Genomic DNA, 19,737 nt, shown 5'->3' with positions numbered 1-19,737 from the left:
CAAATATCCCATTTGTCCTGCCTTTGGACGTGTTTCCGCAGAAAATTGTTCAAATGGACCACGTAAATTGCCTTAATACAGAACCAACAGTTGCGTTAAAACTACGTCTTAGAGTGGACAGTGGAACTCTACTGAAGACTGAGATCGATCTCAAGAATGCCACTCTACACACATTCATTGAGACATATGGCATGGTCCACGTGCAGTGATTGTGGTGTCTTTGGTACGGTGCTGCCAGGGAGATCAATCCGTCTATTAAGTGAGCGAGTGAATATGGTTTTATGCCGCTTTCAACTACATTGCCACAATATCTCGGTGGGGGAAACCAGAATTTCTAACAAATGAGGTTTCACACATTCTACAATGTGGAGATGTGGTACAAATCCAAAATAACCGTATCGATTCGATTAGGAAACGCATTTACGACAAACCAAGGACCAAATGTCCCCGTACCTACTTTCACGGAATCGTCTAAATATAACCGCAATTAGACGCTAGCTATGGTCCAATGCTTTGTAGAAGCTTTTGCGACAGTGATTAAAACACAAACAGGATTGTGACTGTTCAGCACGTGTTTTCTTGCTGACCAGTCGATACAACTGGTGAAGCATTACACCTGAGTGGGCAATGTACTAAGGGCATAATCACCGGTATTACACCGCTTACAACTATTGATTACAATAATGCTGCACCGTGACGGTATTAGCAAGTGATCTCGTCCAAGACTATCATGACTAGGTTTGGTTCTACGGTGCCTTTGAACAGTATCCTAGCAATTTCAAGCAGCTTCGTAGGGGGCAAATCCCTAAAGATGGGTGTGTGAAACGCATGCTGGCTTGGTTACATCCTCCACAACGGAGAAGGCGATCACAAACGTATACTAGTAATAAAAAGCTAATATAGTATTACCATGGAAACAGTATTACCATGGAAACAATTCCATAAAAAGACATATATTTAAAATGTTTATTATTATGTGTGAACGCTTTGTTACGATGTTCACGCGATGGTGATTTGCTTGAACTTTCTGCCAATACATATCATAGCTGTGGAAAGTGAATATTAGTTATGGTCTCTTCGTGAAGGCAACACACGGTCATGACCAAGATATTTTCAGTGAGTGGGTGAGTTTAGTTTTACGCCGCACTAAGCAATATTCCAGCTATATGGGGGCTGTGGGGTAGCCTAGTGGTTAAAGCGTTCGTTCGTCACGCCGAAGACCCGGGTTCGATTCCCCACATGGGACTACTGAACACATCAACACTACAAATGTGGACATGAACATTTTGCGTTGGCACATTATTAGTCCAAGGGTGTTATAGTGATTTGAGACCTTGGATTTGCTAGAAAGAATAGGACAGAACATTTTCAAGCAAGGCATAGAAGGTTTCGTATGCATAGTAAGCAAATCGCATGTTAAACATTTGGCGGTAACAAGCATTGCGCTCGTCGTTCTGACGATCCTGTGTTTTGTGTGAGAAATCTCTCTGGATATATGGGGTGTTCAATAAGCTGTCAGCCAAAGGCTCCCCGGAACCAAGGACCTCTGACCAAGTGTAGGTAATGTAAAGGTCACGGATACAACACTATAAGTCTCGTCGCCATCCCCTCCAGTCCCACATCACGTACAAAATCACAACCGGAAGGTCGGCGTCAAAGGATACTGATTCGTTTACAGCCATTGGCTTTACCAGCAGTTAATCCGTTATTTGCATGTACGCGACGTTTAATAGAAATACCAGCAAGGGCTCTAGCTCTCATAACCATTCATTCTACACATATTGATTGAAAGCTTAAGAAACCAGAAAATACTGTATGTGGTTGTTGCTGATAGCAATCAATAGTTATAATGACAGCATTGTCAGGTTTCTTGAATGTTTAAGTACAACAATCTAATACATTGGGTTCCTAGAGAGTGAGTGAGGGTGATTTGCGCCATTTTTAGCCATATTTCAGCAAGGTGAGAGCTGGGTACACCAGATATGAGCTTCACACATTGTTCCCATGCGGGGTGTCGAACCCGTGACGGACGAACGCTTCATCTACTGGACTACCGTACCACCCCAATGGAGTAGGTGAGTGTGACTGCCAGGACTGCTGGTGTAACCGCGGCCTATGACTGGTCGAGTCTAGACCAGGGAAGTCAGTGGAGTCAAGACTATCGCCAACAGTGCAGGATCCGCAGCACAGGAGTCTACCAATTTGATGTTCCTCGTCCAGCAGCACATGGTATCTCCAGATTTATAGTGAGACATGGTGGGTGGTTGTCGTGGCTTGAACTAACGTCAGACCTCGAGTTTCTCAAATATTCCTTGACTATAACCCAGAGAAGTTAGTATGGGTTCACTTATAATCCGGGAATATCATGACAGTTGATACAGGATACGCTTCATACACTGTCGCGCTGGGAATCGAACCCAGTTTGGGTTCCATGACGAGCTATGTGTACATTTTATGTTACTGTTATCGATATGCATTGGTTTACATGATGAGGATCCTTGTTTTCTTGTATTTCTTGCTCTAGACAGACACTTTGGTTATTTGGTCACTATTGAACGACACCAAATCATCGATATATACCTGAAGGGGGAATTCAACTTCTCGGACAAATCCCTTTGTCATGCTGTGTCATTCCAATAAGACAATGCAAAAACAAACAGAACAGCACCTGAGAGAGGGGTGCCTTCGTCTTGACTAATTTTTTTACTTTCGAAATTTGCATTATCCAACAGGTCGTTTAGTAATACACTGAAGATAAGTTTTACTTAATAATTCCTGGCAAATAAGACCATTTGTCATGAGATGGAAGCTGATTTGAAGACAGAGATTAGTATATAATTTGACAAATGACATAATTTGACAGATAATAAGGGCGCAACCAGCCTGTAAATGACATGGGCAAGGGAGGCGACTTGACTTTCATTATGTAGACAATCGTTACTGAAGGTAATCTATTGAAAGCTGGATGCAACATATAACAGAATCAATGTAATAATTAAAGGCACAATGTCAACCATTTTCGACAATATTTTGGCCTACATATTGGGGCGTGTGTAATCACTTTAGCTTCCTTTGTTATCCCGTACCACCTACTTCAGAGGATAAACTTCGATTCAAACAGTGTCCTAACAGACTATATGCCACATATGGAATGTAAACAGTTACTCCGCACATCGAACACTGTCGTACACGGTGTTGCCGGTGTTTGCCGAACTAGTGTCAACCACAAGTTGTGCGAAGGATATTCGTAAAGAGCGTTCCAAGGGACATAAATCTGTGGGGTTTGCTTAAATAATATCCAGTCGGCAGAGTGCGCAAGAGTCGATTTAATATAACGTTGCATTTATTCATTCGAGCGTTTTAAATTAATACTGTAATCTAAATAAGTAATTAGTTTTTAATTAGTTATATGGTGCCTTTATTTTGACTATTTTTGTTACTTTCGAAATCTCCATTATTTGTTTTGGGAAATATGTGGTGTGATATGGAGCCTTTAAATACAAAGTTTAACGACAAGAAATATACAAGATACCCATTCCATATACTGACTGGCACACATTCATCATGCCATATTTTTACAGCTAGATTATATTTTGCAGACTGGCAAAAGTGGACAAATTATAGGTCGAAGTCGGGTTTCAGTTTCATCAGTCTGGTTATGAGATGATGTTGTCAGGCAACAAACAAGCACGTCGGGAAAAATAGCGCAGTTTACCGGTGAGGGCATATGTATGAGACACAACGAGGTTTTAGTGCATGTCATGTGTTTTGTTTGTTATGCTTATTTTCCAACTTAAGTAAGTCATTTGTCGTAATATGTAAAGTGTACATGGGTATGGATGGAATATACTGTGATGTTTTGTGATTTTAAATATGGTAAATTCAGGTTTCAAAAGTTCACTGAAGACAAGTCACTTGGAGAGATGCGGACATAAAGCTGACAACCCGAGAGATAATTTATAAACGCTTCACTCACGCTTTAGTTATTTCCCAAAAGGTTAACAGGACTACAGCAATCATCCCCCTTCCCGGGACTGTCCCTGCTGATCCCAGAAAACAGGCTGGACCATCTGACCCCGTTGTTAAAAGCCGCTTTTGTACGCCAGTTTAGGCAGTATCACGGCGGAGTACTCTAAAACTTGCCTTCACAAAATGTACAGAATTGGTGACGAGCGAAAGCTTCAACCACGACGCTACCCCGTCACCCTGAGTAAGTAGTTTTAGCAGTATTAGCAGCAGTAGTAGTAGTAGTAACAATAGTAGTAGCAGTAGTAGTAGTAGCAGCAGCAGCAGCGTCAGTAGTAGTAGTAATAGTAGTGGCAGTAGTAGTAGTAGTAGCAGCAGCAGCAGCAGTAGTAGTAGCAGCAGCAGCAGTAGTAGTAGTAGTAGTAGTAGTAGCGGCGGCGGCGGCAGCAGCAGCTGTAGTAGTAGCAGCAGCAGCAGCAGCAGTAGTAGTGGCGGCGGTGGCAGCAGCAGCTGTAGTAGTAGTAGTGGTGGTGGTGGTAGTAGTAGTAGTAGTAGTAGTAGTAGTAGTAGTAGTAGTAGTAGTAGTAGTAGTAGTAGTAGTAGTAGTAGTAGTAGTAGTAGTAGTAGTAGTAGTAGTAATAGTAGTAGCAGCAGCTGTTGTTGTTGAACGTCAGTGCAAAATGAACCATAATAACATCACATTTGTGTATACGAATGTAGCTGGATTCGTTGACGCCACTCTTTCCAATATTGTCCACAGTCTATCATCTGTTCATATTTGTAAACAACTCCCCAAAATTACTTTTACATTTTCTGTTCCAAGCAGATAGCTTAAAACTCCCAGTATACCCCTAAACAGACCTGTAATCTGCGTAACGAGTTACCCGTAACCCATTATCGTAAGCGGCGACAAATGGGATCGGGTGGTCAGACTCGCTGATGTGCTCGACAGATGTCATCGTATCCCCATTGCGCAGATCGATACTCTGCTGCTCTGTTGATAATCACTGGATTGTCTGGTCATACTCGATTATTTAAAACCCAACGCCATATAGATGGGATATTGCTGAGTGCGGCGTAAAACTAAATTCACTCACTCACTCGTAACAAAGTAGGACTTTAATTACATCTGGCATATGATGTCGTAACTGTGGCATGTCCATGCTGCATAAATCAGTCATACACACTCAAAAAGTCATAATAACATAAACGTTTGCGTCATAACGGATTTCTTTACGTCATAAGTATGGATTAGCCATTCTACAGCATAATGTTGTTTTGAACAAACCATATCTGGTGATTATTACATCGACTATTGTGATAAAGATGGTTAGCAGATTGCTGATATACTATCTTTCTAACAAACCTTATCTCCAAGCAACGTTGCTTTGTTCAGGCGTACAAAACAAGGTGACAAGATCCGACAGGGACAGTCACTCCTGCTTTAAAGGCAGTGTATCACACCACATTTCTCTACACATAAATAATGCATTTCTCTCATTAATACCAGCGGTCAGTCCCTTCAAGGAAGCTACCGTATAATTAATTCCCCCCACCCCCACAAACACACCCCACACCCCTCAAGTCGTATTTTGATGACAATATTAAAGCATTACGTTCGAATGAATTAATGCAACGCCGCATTAAATCGACTCTCTCGCCCTCTACCGGCCGAATATTGTTTTCAAGCGAATCCCTATGGTGTTATGTCCCTTGGAGCGCTCTTTACGAATATCCTACACACAACTGGTCATTAACATTTAAACCAGTCCAGCACACACCGCCAATTTCGCGTACGACAGTGTTCGATGTACGGGAATGTTGCTCCCACTCAATATATGGCGAGTGTTCTCTGTTAGTAAGCTCTTCACCTCGTAGCTTCAAATTCAATTATCGATATCAGTCGTCAGGAATGAGTTTTCTGTCGCATCAATAGGAAGCTAAAGTGAGCGCATATGCCCCAATATATATCATATAGGTCAAAACAGTGTGTGCCTTTAAGACAAGCGAGATTTGCTTAATTGGCTCTTTAAGAAATACGCACGTGTTTCCATGGCGACTGTTATTAAACTAAACACTAACAATTTACATGAAATCGATAAACAGTAATAAATATGTAAAGAAGCATTTGATCAATGCTCTAAATCTTCAAACCGATATTTCCAAATAGACATCACAGATTAATTACACTGTAAATAACAAGCCGTTCAGTGCTGTCACGCATTTCAGTACGTCATACTCATCAGAGTTTTATGGCTTTTTGTGGTCTTCGTGTTTCTAGTCAAAATGAGAACATTCAGCAGTTCAGTTGTAATGGAAGTTTATCAATGACAGAAATAGCTGCCTTAAACAGGGTGCATCTGCATCAACAGAAATTACTGGTCTACTTTAACACAAGACACGCGTTTGTAATGTATCTTTTAACGAAAACAAACGTAGTCGTTTACGCTGGAAAACATAATCGATAATGTAGATAAAAGCGGTTTATTTGAGGTAAATAAATACATTTGAAATGTTTTAAAGTGGTATATTTCCTACGCTTTGATAATTTTTACCCGGAAATGAAGAAGCACTTTGCTATGGTTACTCATCGTCGTGCCAAACTCTGTTGCGTCGTATCTCACGTAACTCGAAGTATACTACACAAAAAAAGAAACTTCACATGTGATGCTTTATGTCTTGACATACCCATACGGAACAAATTGTTAGTGGTCATTTGTTTGTAGGCGCAAGGTGTATACACTAAAACTGGGATGGGCATTGAGCTGCGCTTTCTGCATCGTCCACCTTCGTCACAAGCCCGATGGGACCACTGTTATTTCACAGGGACTGGGGCCCGTGAAGGTCCCGGAGTAGAATAGGCCTTCAGCAACCCATTCCTGCCATAAAAGGCGGCTATGCTTGTCGTAAGAGGCGACTAACGGGATCGGGTGGTCAGGCTTGCTGACTTGGTTGGTTCATGTCATCGGTTCCCAATTGCGCAGATCGATGCTCATGTTATTGATCCCTAGATTCTCTGGTCTAGGCTCGATTACTTACAGACCGCCGATATATAGTTGGAAAATTGCTGAGTGCGGCGTAAAACTAAACTCACTCACTCACAGGGACTTGTCATCAGTACTGGAGTTTGTCCAGTGACGAGTATGTCCCCCTCGTATTGACAGCAGCAAGGGAACGGTGTCTTGTCGACTACTGAACACTGCCGTAAACACTGCCTTTGGCAACCTGCGACATGCTGAGTTGACGTCTCACGGCATGACGATTTCCCCTGATTGAGGTCATGTGATCTCTATAGCCATTTTATGATATATTTCATGACGTCAATACCGGCAGTTTGCTGGACGTTTAGCCATCTGCAGGTGCTATTGTGCCCAGCGTAGATCTTCATTACCGTTTACCTGTCTCAGATTCGGTCTGGTCTAGGCAGTTAGGCGACCCTTAAACAGTGCCTTTCCATTTGGCGTTGAGATCGTGGAGATCGATGGCCATTTTGTTTAAATAGAAAATCTGGATATGTACAAATGTAGATGTAGCAACTTGTACTACATCATAAATAAACAGTGATCACATGATCATGAGTAAAATCACTAAGGTGTTGGTAATTGACTCAAAAAGTCAGGCGTCAAGTGTACACAATAGCAGTCTATAACCATATAAGATAGTAGAGCTCAATTATAATAATGAATGTAACCGCACCAACAGATCTTACAGTGGCTCCTCACTCTATTCCTGTGACACAATACCACACATACTGTAGTAAAAACCAAATCCAGCAAAAACTACCAGAACCAAACTATTAATGATACCCTATTTACACAAATAAATAAAATGTAAAAATATGAGGCTACCACAATCAAATACAGAATATATCCTTCGCATGGTGATCAACTAAGTTTATGGTGGCCACCATACTGGATCTACGTCAATGTAACAAATCATTGGACTGGGTTCAAAAAAGAGTAACCTAATGTGATATTTGGGATTAAACTTTCTTAGCAAAGTACGAGTTTTAGTACTTTTTGGGTTGAATCTCATCCGGGATTCGAACCTGCACCCTCAGCGTCAGCCACCTGTTTCTTCACTCCGTTAAACCTGAAAAGGGCATTGGTAATGGAGACGGAGAACGATCTGAATACCACAAGTGGAGCTTAAAACGTTGAATGAAACATATTTCATGTGAGTAACTATTAAACATGGGGGTATGGGGGTGGGGTATAAAATCTGAGAGCACAGACATGACATGAAAAATATTGTTTGATCCGATGCGAGGGAAGTACGTTGCCAATCTTTGTCATATTCTCCATGTTGTGCAACCTCATTTGCGCTATAGTTTGCCTGTGGTTAGAGACACAGAGTGTGTGATCTCTTGTTTTGAGACGAAATAGCTTTCCCATTTTGTTTTGTGATAAGGTAGAATTTGTTCCGAGACGGACCAGTCCTTGTTTCGTGAGGAAACATATGACCTCCCTCACACTGCAAAGCACTTAAGTCATAGTAAGGTTGACATAGGTACAGATAGATGGGTGGAGAATAAATGTATTTAGTGTTTGGGATATATTTAGCAGTAGGATTTATTTCAAGCCAGTGTTGGTTTGGGAATGGGTTTGAGTTGCTGATTTCCTTTGATTTTTGTAATACACCTCCCAGTAATGTATTTTTCATTGTTTAGTTTGGGCTTCGTGTTCTTTGTCAATAAAAATGGTGAAGTGAAATACCTTGTATGTCCTGAATCACAAGGCTGCATCCATAAACTGGGTAAACAGCGTTGAAAAGAATTCTGGTGATGGATGAACAGGTTTACATCCGGAGTGAAACCTCTTGTCGTAACCATACCCGTGCGACAGTACACAAGGAAAAGCAGGAACACACGCGTATAGTGAAGGTTACACAAGAGACACAGAACCATGTCTGGTACAGTGCAAATGTTTTGCGTACACGTACTGAACAGAGCAACATTGATGGAACAGTCCTCAAATGATTGAACTAGGATGCAACTGGCAGCCAATACACGTGCTCTGCACGAGCTATCTGTGTCCTGCATGTGCGCTGCCCGCAGTACCCGTCTTGTGATTTCTGGATTGTGTGATCCAGACTCGAGTATTTATATAGGCCACCGCCACATAGCTGTAATGTTGTTGAGTGCGGCGTAAAACAAAACTCACTCACTCATACTTATATCTTTAGCTGGGTATGATTATATTCGCCACATTCGATTATACTAACATCGACCTTACAAAATGAACATTCTGATAAACGTTTTGACGTACGCATCATACAACTAATTTTGATATCAAATATTAAACTGTAAATTATGGATGTGTATTTAACATGTTATCATGGTCAAAGGGAAGTAACTTGGTTTTTACCACTGGAAGCTTTTGGAAATTCTCAACACCTGGTTACAGTATCTCTCAAAACACACACGTTATATTCAGGTTGAAAGGTCCTTTACGTCTTGTTCCACGCTTACCATGGATTATCAAGTATCGAGAAATGTGTTTGGAAAGTCTGTGAGTCAAAACGAAATGCCATGATGCCTGAAACTCGTTTCCAGCATTTTATGATGCTTCAAGATCCAGCTCTGTGACGTCACACCATTTTCACTCATGAATCGATTGACTACACATCTCCATGCATGTCTCCCAGTAGTTTGGGGCAAAATATAAGTTTCATGGACATGTCGTTAATGCGTTAAGACTGTTTGATTTGCCAACAGCTGTCGTACGCAATTTCCCTACAAGTTGTTTGCCACATAGGCTTATGCTTGTGGTGGTTCCGTCATATCTGCCTGCAGATATCAAGAAGAGTGTGTACATGTGGTAGTTTATATCGTACAATACCTGATCTCCCAATACACCTGATTGTGCCTGTTTCAAAACTTGAAGTATTGCAAACAGCTCTCCTGTAATTAACCTTATACAGATCATAGACTGAAGAACCTCCAGTTACATTTCAATTACACCAGTCTATAAGACACCACTCTGATATATGATCTCCAGACTTCTTGTACGTAGTTGTGTTAAACACCTCGCAGCTGCAGCTGTAGGTGGAAGATCTTGCAAGTTTGAACACACCCTAATTAAATTAGGATTAATTATCCGTCCAATCTCACTGTCTATACTCAGAACATACAAATATGTGGCATGCGGGTTCGTTGGTTCTATTTGCAGATGTGATTTTAACGACAGTTCTTCAAAAAGGAGATGTAAAAGCATTTTGCACAGTTAAATCTGCAACAAGTAGAAGGGGTGGGAAGTCGCCATATCAAACTGGTTAAAATTTGAATTATTCTAAATCCAAGTATTATTGTAATAAAAGTGACTACTTACGCGCACCTTTTCAGTTGGGGAATGCATTTTACCGAATTAATTTTTGGCTTTATTTGATACCGACACCGCTAAACAAGAAAACATAACGAGTTGGACGTAAGCGCGGATATGTACCTCATCTCCTCATATATGACAGTAGCCGTGTACCTGGAGACACGCCACATACCTCCAGACGGATCAACAGAGCCTCCTTTCCTAAAGCACAAACATAAAGTGGTCGTAGGTAACCTATGTGTTAAAGAATGGGCGTTAAGGTCAAATGTAACTGTTGCCTTCAAGAATGCCTTCAAGAATGTTTGAGAAGTTTCATTACAACAGTGTAATACATCGTGCAACGATGGAAGTAAGTGACAGGGTTGGTTGTACGCCATTTTTATCAATATTCCAACAAGGCCAGAGCGGGTGACACCTGTTATGGGCTTCACGGACTTTCCTGTGCTTATCGTCTTGTGGGAATCCTCGGCAGAGCCATTTTACCACGCTTCAAGAGCCAGATGCGGGGCACGTTCTGTGAAATGTCAAGCAAACTCTCGTTGACATAATAGATCTGGAATTATCCATGTTCATCTCTTGCAGTGGCATCGTGTGTGTTCTGTGTGGGTCTGTCATAGGTAATTCTTGGTCTTACCGATAAGGCTTCTGGGTGATAATGGGTTTTCAGTACTCAATACTGTCTTACCGATAAAGATTCCGTGTCATACGCTGTTTTCAGTACTGAATACTGTCTTACCTCTGGGTCAGTATAGACATCAAGTATCCAAGACATGCTTACCGATAAGGAAGCCGGGTCATACTAAACATTTCTTAACCTGTGTTTTCTTGCCAATAAAGATTCTGAGTGAAACTAGGTATTCAGTTCAATACCCGCTTACTAATAAGGATTCAAGAATCCACTACTTTTATTTTACCTATACAGACTCCGTGATGTAAACCCTACAAACGTGACGAAAAAGGTCGCGAGTCCAATAAGCAAGATGATGATCGACCAAAATTCATATCACTTTTATGATAATTTAAAAACATGCCGGTGGTTGTGACTACACATCTAATAAAATGTCGTTCAACATATGTTCAGGACTGGTTCGCTATTGATCGTTGTTGTGCTGTATAATAGATGCAAGGATTGTGGAATGATATTTTAAAACTGTGAAGAGGGAAAAGTAGATGTCGTAAAAGATGAACACATGACATGGTTGCCTCCCTTCCCCTAAACACTGACGCGACATTCTGATGAATATTCATAAGGCGCCTTGATAGATCTACCTTGCGTATTGCTTACTCGTGGGTATTTTAATATCAGAAGAATGCAGATACTTAAAAAAACACCATAAGATGACCTTGAGAGATAACGTAAAAAGCCTTGAGAGATAATGAAACGTTCCCAGTTGTCTTCAACACTGTCTCGTCTGAATGTCTTCGACCAGATGTTGATTAAATTATCCAAGATGGGATCCCATTTCGACTGGCAGCCAGTAAGCTAGCGATGGCGTTGTTGTTGGGTAAGTGTGAGAATTAGGCCACGATTGGAGGTCCTGCCCGCAGACAATCACCAGTTAATGACTAGCGGTGTCAGCACGGACTCCAATGGGACACCGACCACATAATCAACGTAATTACTTTAATAACCTATGTCGTGCCATTTCTCACATGAATTTTTCAAACACGAAACTAAACTTTCCGACCTTATTGTCAGGTGACACTCTACTTTACAGTGTCGAGTCCCTTGTCTTCTAGTATTCCCCGAGGTCTCTAGTTGCCCATCCGGCCTCATTATGAGTGTGTCGGTAAAGCCTCTACAATCACTAGCGTGATCTGTCTAGGACCTACATCACTCTGAGTTCTTATCTCAAAATTAATGGCACAGTCTCACACAGCTTTTAGTGGTCTAACTGGACTGATTTGTAAGAGCATAGAAGATACAGCCAATACACACAGCCAGCCAAGACACACAGCCAGCCAAGACACACAGCCCGTCCAAATACACAGCTAGTCAGCCAGCTAATACACACAACCAGTCAATATACACAGCCAGAGAAGACACACAGCCTGTCAATATACAGCCAGCCAAGACAAACAGGCCGTCCAAATACACCAGTCAATACACACAGCCAGCCAAGGCACATAGCCTGCCCATATACAGCCAGCCAAGACACACAGCCAGACGATACACACAGTCAGCCACTACACACAGCCAGACAATACATACTGCCAGCTAATACACACAACCAGTCAATACACACGGCCAGGGAAGACACACAGCCTGCAATATACAGACAGCCAAGACAGTCCAAATACACGACCAGTCAATACACACCGTCAGTCAATACACACAGCCAGTCAATACACACATGTCCTCCAAATACACAACCAGCCAATACACACAGCCAGCCAAGACACACAGGCCGTCCAAATACACAACCAGCCAATACACACAGCCAGTCAATATACACAGTCAGCCAATACACACAGTCAGCCAAGACGCACAGCCCGTCTAAATATACAACCAGCCAAGACACACGGCCCGCCAATACACACAGCCAGTCATTACATAAAGCCAACCAAGACACACAGCCTGTCCAAATACATAGCCAAGACACACAACCAGCCAATACACACAACCAGCCAATACACACAACCAGCCAAGACAAATGTCCCATGGAACACGGAATGAAGATTGGAAGTTTGTTGTGTTGTAGAGTTGAAAAATCAAATGTTTTTACAAACTGGAACTTGGTCTTAGACTGTAAACGTTTAAGCAAATTTTTGAGAGTCCACCTGGCATTTATTGCGCTTGTAGCAGATATCTTTCGGGAATATATAGAAAGTCCTTGAAATAAAAAAGATTATGGTTAATCTTTGAGACGGGTATTTGTGGTACATTTGTTGGACTCAGCAATATATGACTCTTTGTATGGATTTTCATGTAGCTTTGGAATCCAGTACAAAAGAGGAATGGACTTGTCTTCAGGATTAAGAGTCAAACCAAACATTAATTATTCAATCATCCTGGTAGTTCAGAAATCAATGCTTATCACAATGCTTATCGGCGATGTCAAACAGCAGAACATTCCTGCTGTGCAATATTCAAACAGAAAGGAGAGACATTATGAAACATCTTTTCATTGAATTTCTTGATTGCATGGAAGTACATGAAAGTACGTTGACCTAATCTTGGACATTAGCTTTCTTCGTTATAGGAGACCACCGTCAACCTTTACACAGGCGTCCCAGGCACTCTCAAGCTGGAAACATTTAGAAGCCGCTAGTGACAGGAACTGCTGTTCATTGGGTTATCCCCTCTTGTGATTTTAATCTTCAAACTGGCAGCGCCTTTCCTTGTTTGACCATGATGTGAACCGTGCAAACAGACTTTCATACCGGGTTGCGCCAACCTCGTGATGTGACTGTTACACTATTCACATATGTCTTAACCCCATCTGACAAACTGAATAAAGGAGCGTCTGATAGAAATACTTGGGAAAAGATCATACAAGCTGTCAAGTTCCACATGACAGCACTTCTATGACAGGAAGTGGTCTCAGCAGACTACATTAAGTACTAGTAGTACTAGTTTCTTCATGACTCATATTGCTGTAAAGTTTCTCTAAAGACTTTAGTGGTTTGACATTAAAATGCTTTTACACGGGAATGTTCACGTAAATTTCACCACATCATATTTTCTCAATACTCGGATCACAAGCTTTCATTTCATGTACAGATTGTCTGTACCTCTGTCAGATACAAAAACAAATGTGTTTTGAAGGAATATCAAGCTGTGTCCTGCCCTAATACGATCATATAAACTTGGCTACATTATAATTACCCAGCTTACATATGGTCCATGTCCTTCAGTGTTCCTGTTTCTGTATGTAAATGACACTGGTGTGTAGAACGGGACATGCTGCAATATCAAACCAGTCGTCCAAACTAAACAATAATATCATTGTTCATGCATGTTTGTTTTATTCCATACAGCATAATGACTGACCAAAACTCAATTTGTTAGCACATCATAAAAGCATTGTGTCTTTGTTTAACTCTTCTGTTATAGTCAATGGTTTCTATGTTATTTACTCGTCCATTATTTACAGGCTGCCGCCATGCAGCTGGGATATTGCTGAGTGCGGCGTCAAACAACAAACCAACCAACCATGTTAAGCTTTGTTATGTCAAGACGTCTCGCTGTGTTATGGAGAAATAGTCAGAATGGTTTAACTTGTAAGGCAAATATTTGTTTAAAAGTAAAATGTCCAAATGCTGAGATCCACCATGACTAACCGATGGCTCATGGTATCTTAGGAACAAGTAATGCTTTGTGGAACTCTTTTTTGTGACTGAAATTGTCCTCCAATGAGTGAATGGAGTCAAGCCTTGATAGTCCTGTGGCCTTCTATATCGCTGTCTGACAGCGTGTCAACATGACAAGTGTCAGTGTTAGCGCAACCTCATTCTGCTTAGTCAAGTAATAGCGTTTGGTCACTGTCGTGCATGATCTGTGTGATGTGTGTGTCTATGCGGGGCACGGGGTAATGGTAGTAGCGCATATCCACCAAGAGAGGGGAGACATGTGATCCTGGTAAACTTGTTATTCACTGGAGCTAGCTAGAGGAAATCAATATGTATTTCTGTCAGTTCTGTTAACCATGCACATTGCGCCTACAAGGAGTATTTCTGTACTTGCTCGAACAAAGATGAGGGCTTGTGACATTGTGCAGTTTTGCTATTGGTTCCATTGAATTCCATATTCTGTTTATCCCGGATTCTTTTTCAATCTGTGTATTTGTATATCACATTTAATACATTTAATGACATAATTACAGGTTTCATGTATTTGCTTTACGTTTAGGTTTGTATGGGCAAAAGCAGTTTCGTCAAATACTTAAAACGGCAATCCATCCTTTGTTTTACCAAATATACACGTGTACACGTGGTCATTGGTCACGATACCAGATCAGCCATGATTAAATATTTAATGATATTTTGGTGCGATTATAGAATATGTTCGCCACTAAATTACGAAGCTATTTTAACACCATGTTTACCTTATTCCACCAGTATGTTTTTATCTCTGATAATCAAAGGGTTAGGGTAATCAAAGGGATAGGGATAGGGTAATCAAGGGATTAGGGTTAAGGTAATCAAAGGGTTAGAGTTAGGGTTAGGGTAATCAAGGGGTTAGGGGTAGGTTAGTTTTAGGGTTGGGTTGGGTTAGGGTTGGTGTTAGGATTAGGTTAGGGTGGCGAACATATTCTGTAGTGGCTGCGATATTTTACTTAATGTCTAGATGATTTATGTATTACCTGACCTGAAATAATGTTTAAAAGACGTTACATATCTTAACTGTATGCTAATCACAGGACAACGCTTCCAACATATGTGAACCACAAGCACTCCTTCACATCATATGCTAACACATGCTTCAATCACATGTTAACAAGCGCTAGCTTCTATCACATGTTAACAACAAGACCTTGCATATATCTCATGTTACCAACAAACACTCACTTCCATCACATGCCATTCCGGTGTCCCCTGCCGTGATATTACTGGAATATTGTCCAAAGAGTGGTAAAATTAAACTCCCCAAATCACTCAATTCATTACTGTGAGGCGCCACTAACAAGGAAATTTACAGATCATTATATGGATAACATTAAAGACCAAATGACACAAAAACTGTACAGTTTCGACTGCATCCAGGGAAACGCTCCCTTCATTTACATTTGGCAACGCCGTCCGCCATAAACTAACCAGAGGTCATCACTAAAGAGCCGACCAGAAATTCGATATGACACTTCTATTATACATTAATGACAGATACATCAAATCAGTTTCTCCCCCACGAGTGAGTCAATGAGAAAGGCAATGATCCACATGTTTATTTACCAATGTGGGCACTGGTACATTCCTCCCCTTGTAGAGACGGTGGGGTAGCCTAGCGGTTAAGACGTTCACTCGAGACGCCGAAGGCACGGATTTAATTCCAAACATGGGTGCAATATTCGAGGTCCAAGATGTCCATTGTTACTGACAGCAACTTATGGCGACCTATAGGCTTCAGTACCATGTAATATTCATATGATTTTATATTTCCGCTACTGCTTTCCTGAAATGTATGAATGTTTTTAGAGAAAGATAATTGCCATCGTAATCCGTTTGTTTGTGTTCGGTATGTTATCCTCTCGTGCCATTAGATCTGTTTTACTTCAAGTTCTGAAGCATAAATATTTTTTGTGAGGATTTTATACGACAATTTATATTTTCCGATAAAATATGTTCATAAATCAGAAGAGCATCACGCAAGAAGCGATATATTATTGACATCAATCTATGTCTGTTTCAAGTTTAATGTATTTTGTAACAGAATATCTTTGGTTTTGATCAAGTTTGTTACTTTGGTTCGTAACAAAATACTCCACATGTCAACAGCAAGCAATAAATACTTAATACACACACAGAGTTGCGTGTTTATCAATTGATATTCAAATCCCAGCCCCTTTCAGCCTCTAATTAGTTCTATGTTTGTGTAATGTGTTTATTTGTAGAAAATAGACGACTAACATTGACTTAAACTGGATCGATTTCTGCGGGTCACTGTGGAATATTTGTTGTGGATGTTAGCTGTCAACTGTATGACACAGATTCTTAGTTAGCAAGATGGCAACCTTTACCTAGGTCGGCGTTATGATAGCTAGTCTCTAAGTCATCAAAAATGGCAGCTTTTATCTAGATTAGCATTATATTGTGACACTCTGTTTATCCGACTTCCAAAAGATCATTATTGCCATTATCTCTTTGTAGAAACAAATGCGTTAGACTTTCATCGTTTTGTCTAATATATAATATTCCGAAACCAGCAATTATCCAAGAATATAAACAGTGAAATGTTGACAGCTTTGTAGTGCACATACAAGGGTATGAAAATTTAATGCTGTCATATTTATATGTCTGGTACCTAGAAACATACAATACAGGCCTTCCTGTAAACCGCCCACTGTATGCTCTTTTGAAGCATTAATTCATTTATAATGTATTAAAACCACTAAAAGCCATTACTGCGAGGTATGTTCTGTGATGGCAAGTCTTTTGTTCAAGGGAATGTAGTTAATAAATTCCGAAAACGTAGGGGACAGTGTATCCATTAGTATCCAAATGGCAAATTGAAGTAACATGAATATGCCTGTTCTGGTAGAAAGGGAACTGGTTGTATACGAGCAGAGAGAGTGGTGACAGTGAAAACATTATTTGTACAGAGGTGCATATTATGATGGAGCAACCCAGCTTTGGTCAGTTTACCAAGATGGGTGGCCTCGATAGTCGTATGTAGCTGACCAAGTATGACAGCTGTCCTTCACATGTGATGGAACAGCCGTCTTCCCATGTAGATGACATCATTGGCAGGCAGAAGTCACGTGACTGTTAATCTTCAAGGACTTGGTTCATCCGGGTAATAATAATCGGGACTGTGGGCTTTTAGCATTCTTTGGCATGGATGTATGAGTGGTACATATATGCCACTATTATGTGTTGCAGATTAAGATAGAAATGCAGCAGGCAGGGTTCAGGTGATCCTGGCACACTCAGGCTGCTAAAGCCCATCATCAGCTCAGGGCCCTCGCCCCCTCTACACGCAGCCCAGACAGCAAATGGGACTTCTCCCAAAGGAACGGTACCTAGTCGGACCCACCAAGAACTTGCCGGAGATTATGTAGATTCCCCAACATTGTAGACTCCCCACTAACACTGCAGGTTAAGTCAGCCTTCTGTATTACCCACGTTGTCAGAAGGGCTGTGCTAAGGGTGGAGAAATCGGGCACTCTGTTGAGCTGCGCCGCGAGATCAGGAGGTACCAAACCATGAGCCCCGAGAACAATGGGGAGTCTGACGAGTGTGTACTTGGAATGCAAGCGAGACATTTCAAAGGCGTGGTTCGCACATGTAGAATGCTTTACCTGACTATTGCCAGTCACACTGCTGCCAGAAGGTACAGAAAGTTCAGTGATTAAGTGAATGTGGAAGCCTAGTGGTTGAAGTACTCACTCGTCACCCGGGTTCGATTCCTCACATGAGTACAATGTGTGAGACGCATTTCCTGTGTTCCCCGCCATGACTACTGACATACTGCTAGATGCTGCATAAAATCAAACTCCCCCTCTCTTTGGTGACTGCCCATAGTGGGTCACTTCTTGTCCATCTAGGGTGTACCTGAACTGTTGTCCCATGCAGGCAACTCTAGTAGCGTACGTTGTTATGATACAGTCTGTGTATTTTACCCCACGAATAAATGTTGCTTTCTGACTGGCTGGGCGCTCTCCTATTATTTCCAATGAACCCCGCTTACAAGCGAGCAAAATTTTCTATGTACCCGCTGGGAATGCCGAACTCATTTTGTACTTCGTTGTAGTAATTTTTTATCTCGAATATCAATGAATCACGTCTGTTGTGCGGAAATTACCGATGTTTAGCACACGTGAAAAGTGTAATTTGTTAATGCGTTGACAATATTTAGAATGCTTAAACATATTGCAATCTTTTAAAAACGAAATCTACCGTATAATATGTAAATAACCACTTCAATGTCCATGCGCACTGAAATTATGTATATAAAATTACGTACTTTTGGTCACGATGCCTTGAATACGGATACACTTCTTTCGTCCTTCTTTCTGCATAGACAACCACGCATTTCAATCCATCTGAATGTAATGGCACACGTGAGGAAACAGCGGCATTATTGATATCTGCATAGGTTGACCTTATGGTTATATCTTCTATTCACATTGTATACACCCCTCAAAAAAACCCAAAAAAAACAAAGAACAAAAGCAACCATCCAACGACTGATTCAATCTGTACCCAGGAGTTGTCGGGCAGTGTTAGCAGCTGGAGGTGGTCATACGAGGCACTGACTTCAACACCACCTGGTGGACAGCACCGTGTAATATGGACAAGATAGCAATGCATTGCTCCACAAATTCCATTCATGTATCTTTGTTTTCCGCTACAGGTCCTTGAATAACACCAAATTTCCATTGATACTTGGGTTTGCGTTTCTTATTTTTGTTAAAGAGTGTATAATGATAACTTTATAAATTCGAATTGTGTATTCTATATGTCTGCATCCCTGTATCAATATGTACTTCACACATACCAGATGGTAGCTTGCAATAAAGCAAGAACTAAAAGTAGACCTCAACAATCTTTACCCATTGCAAAGTCATTTGATAAACCATAAATGTTCTGCTTTTGTCATTTGATGGATGTGTTCGTTTTCGTTAATATTGTAGTAGAAGCGACAATAGAGGAGTCGATTGTACAACACAGAGTCTAGACAATTGCTCAAATAACGTACATCGGGAACGTATGAAATAAACTGAAGTAGGAAATTGCATCAGACATAATTGTTGTCACTCATACACCAAATGAGGAATTTTAGGAAACT

The sequence above is a fragment of the Haliotis asinina genome, chromosome 10 (assembly GCF_037392515.1).
Source record: "Haliotis asinina isolate JCU_RB_2024 chromosome 10, JCU_Hal_asi_v2, whole genome shotgun sequence".
Taxonomy (NCBI): Eukaryota; Metazoa; Mollusca; class Gastropoda; order Lepetellida; family Haliotidae; genus Haliotis; species Haliotis asinina.
The sequence above is the reverse complement of the archived record's forward strand: the minus strand, read 5'-3'. Positions refer to the sequence as shown.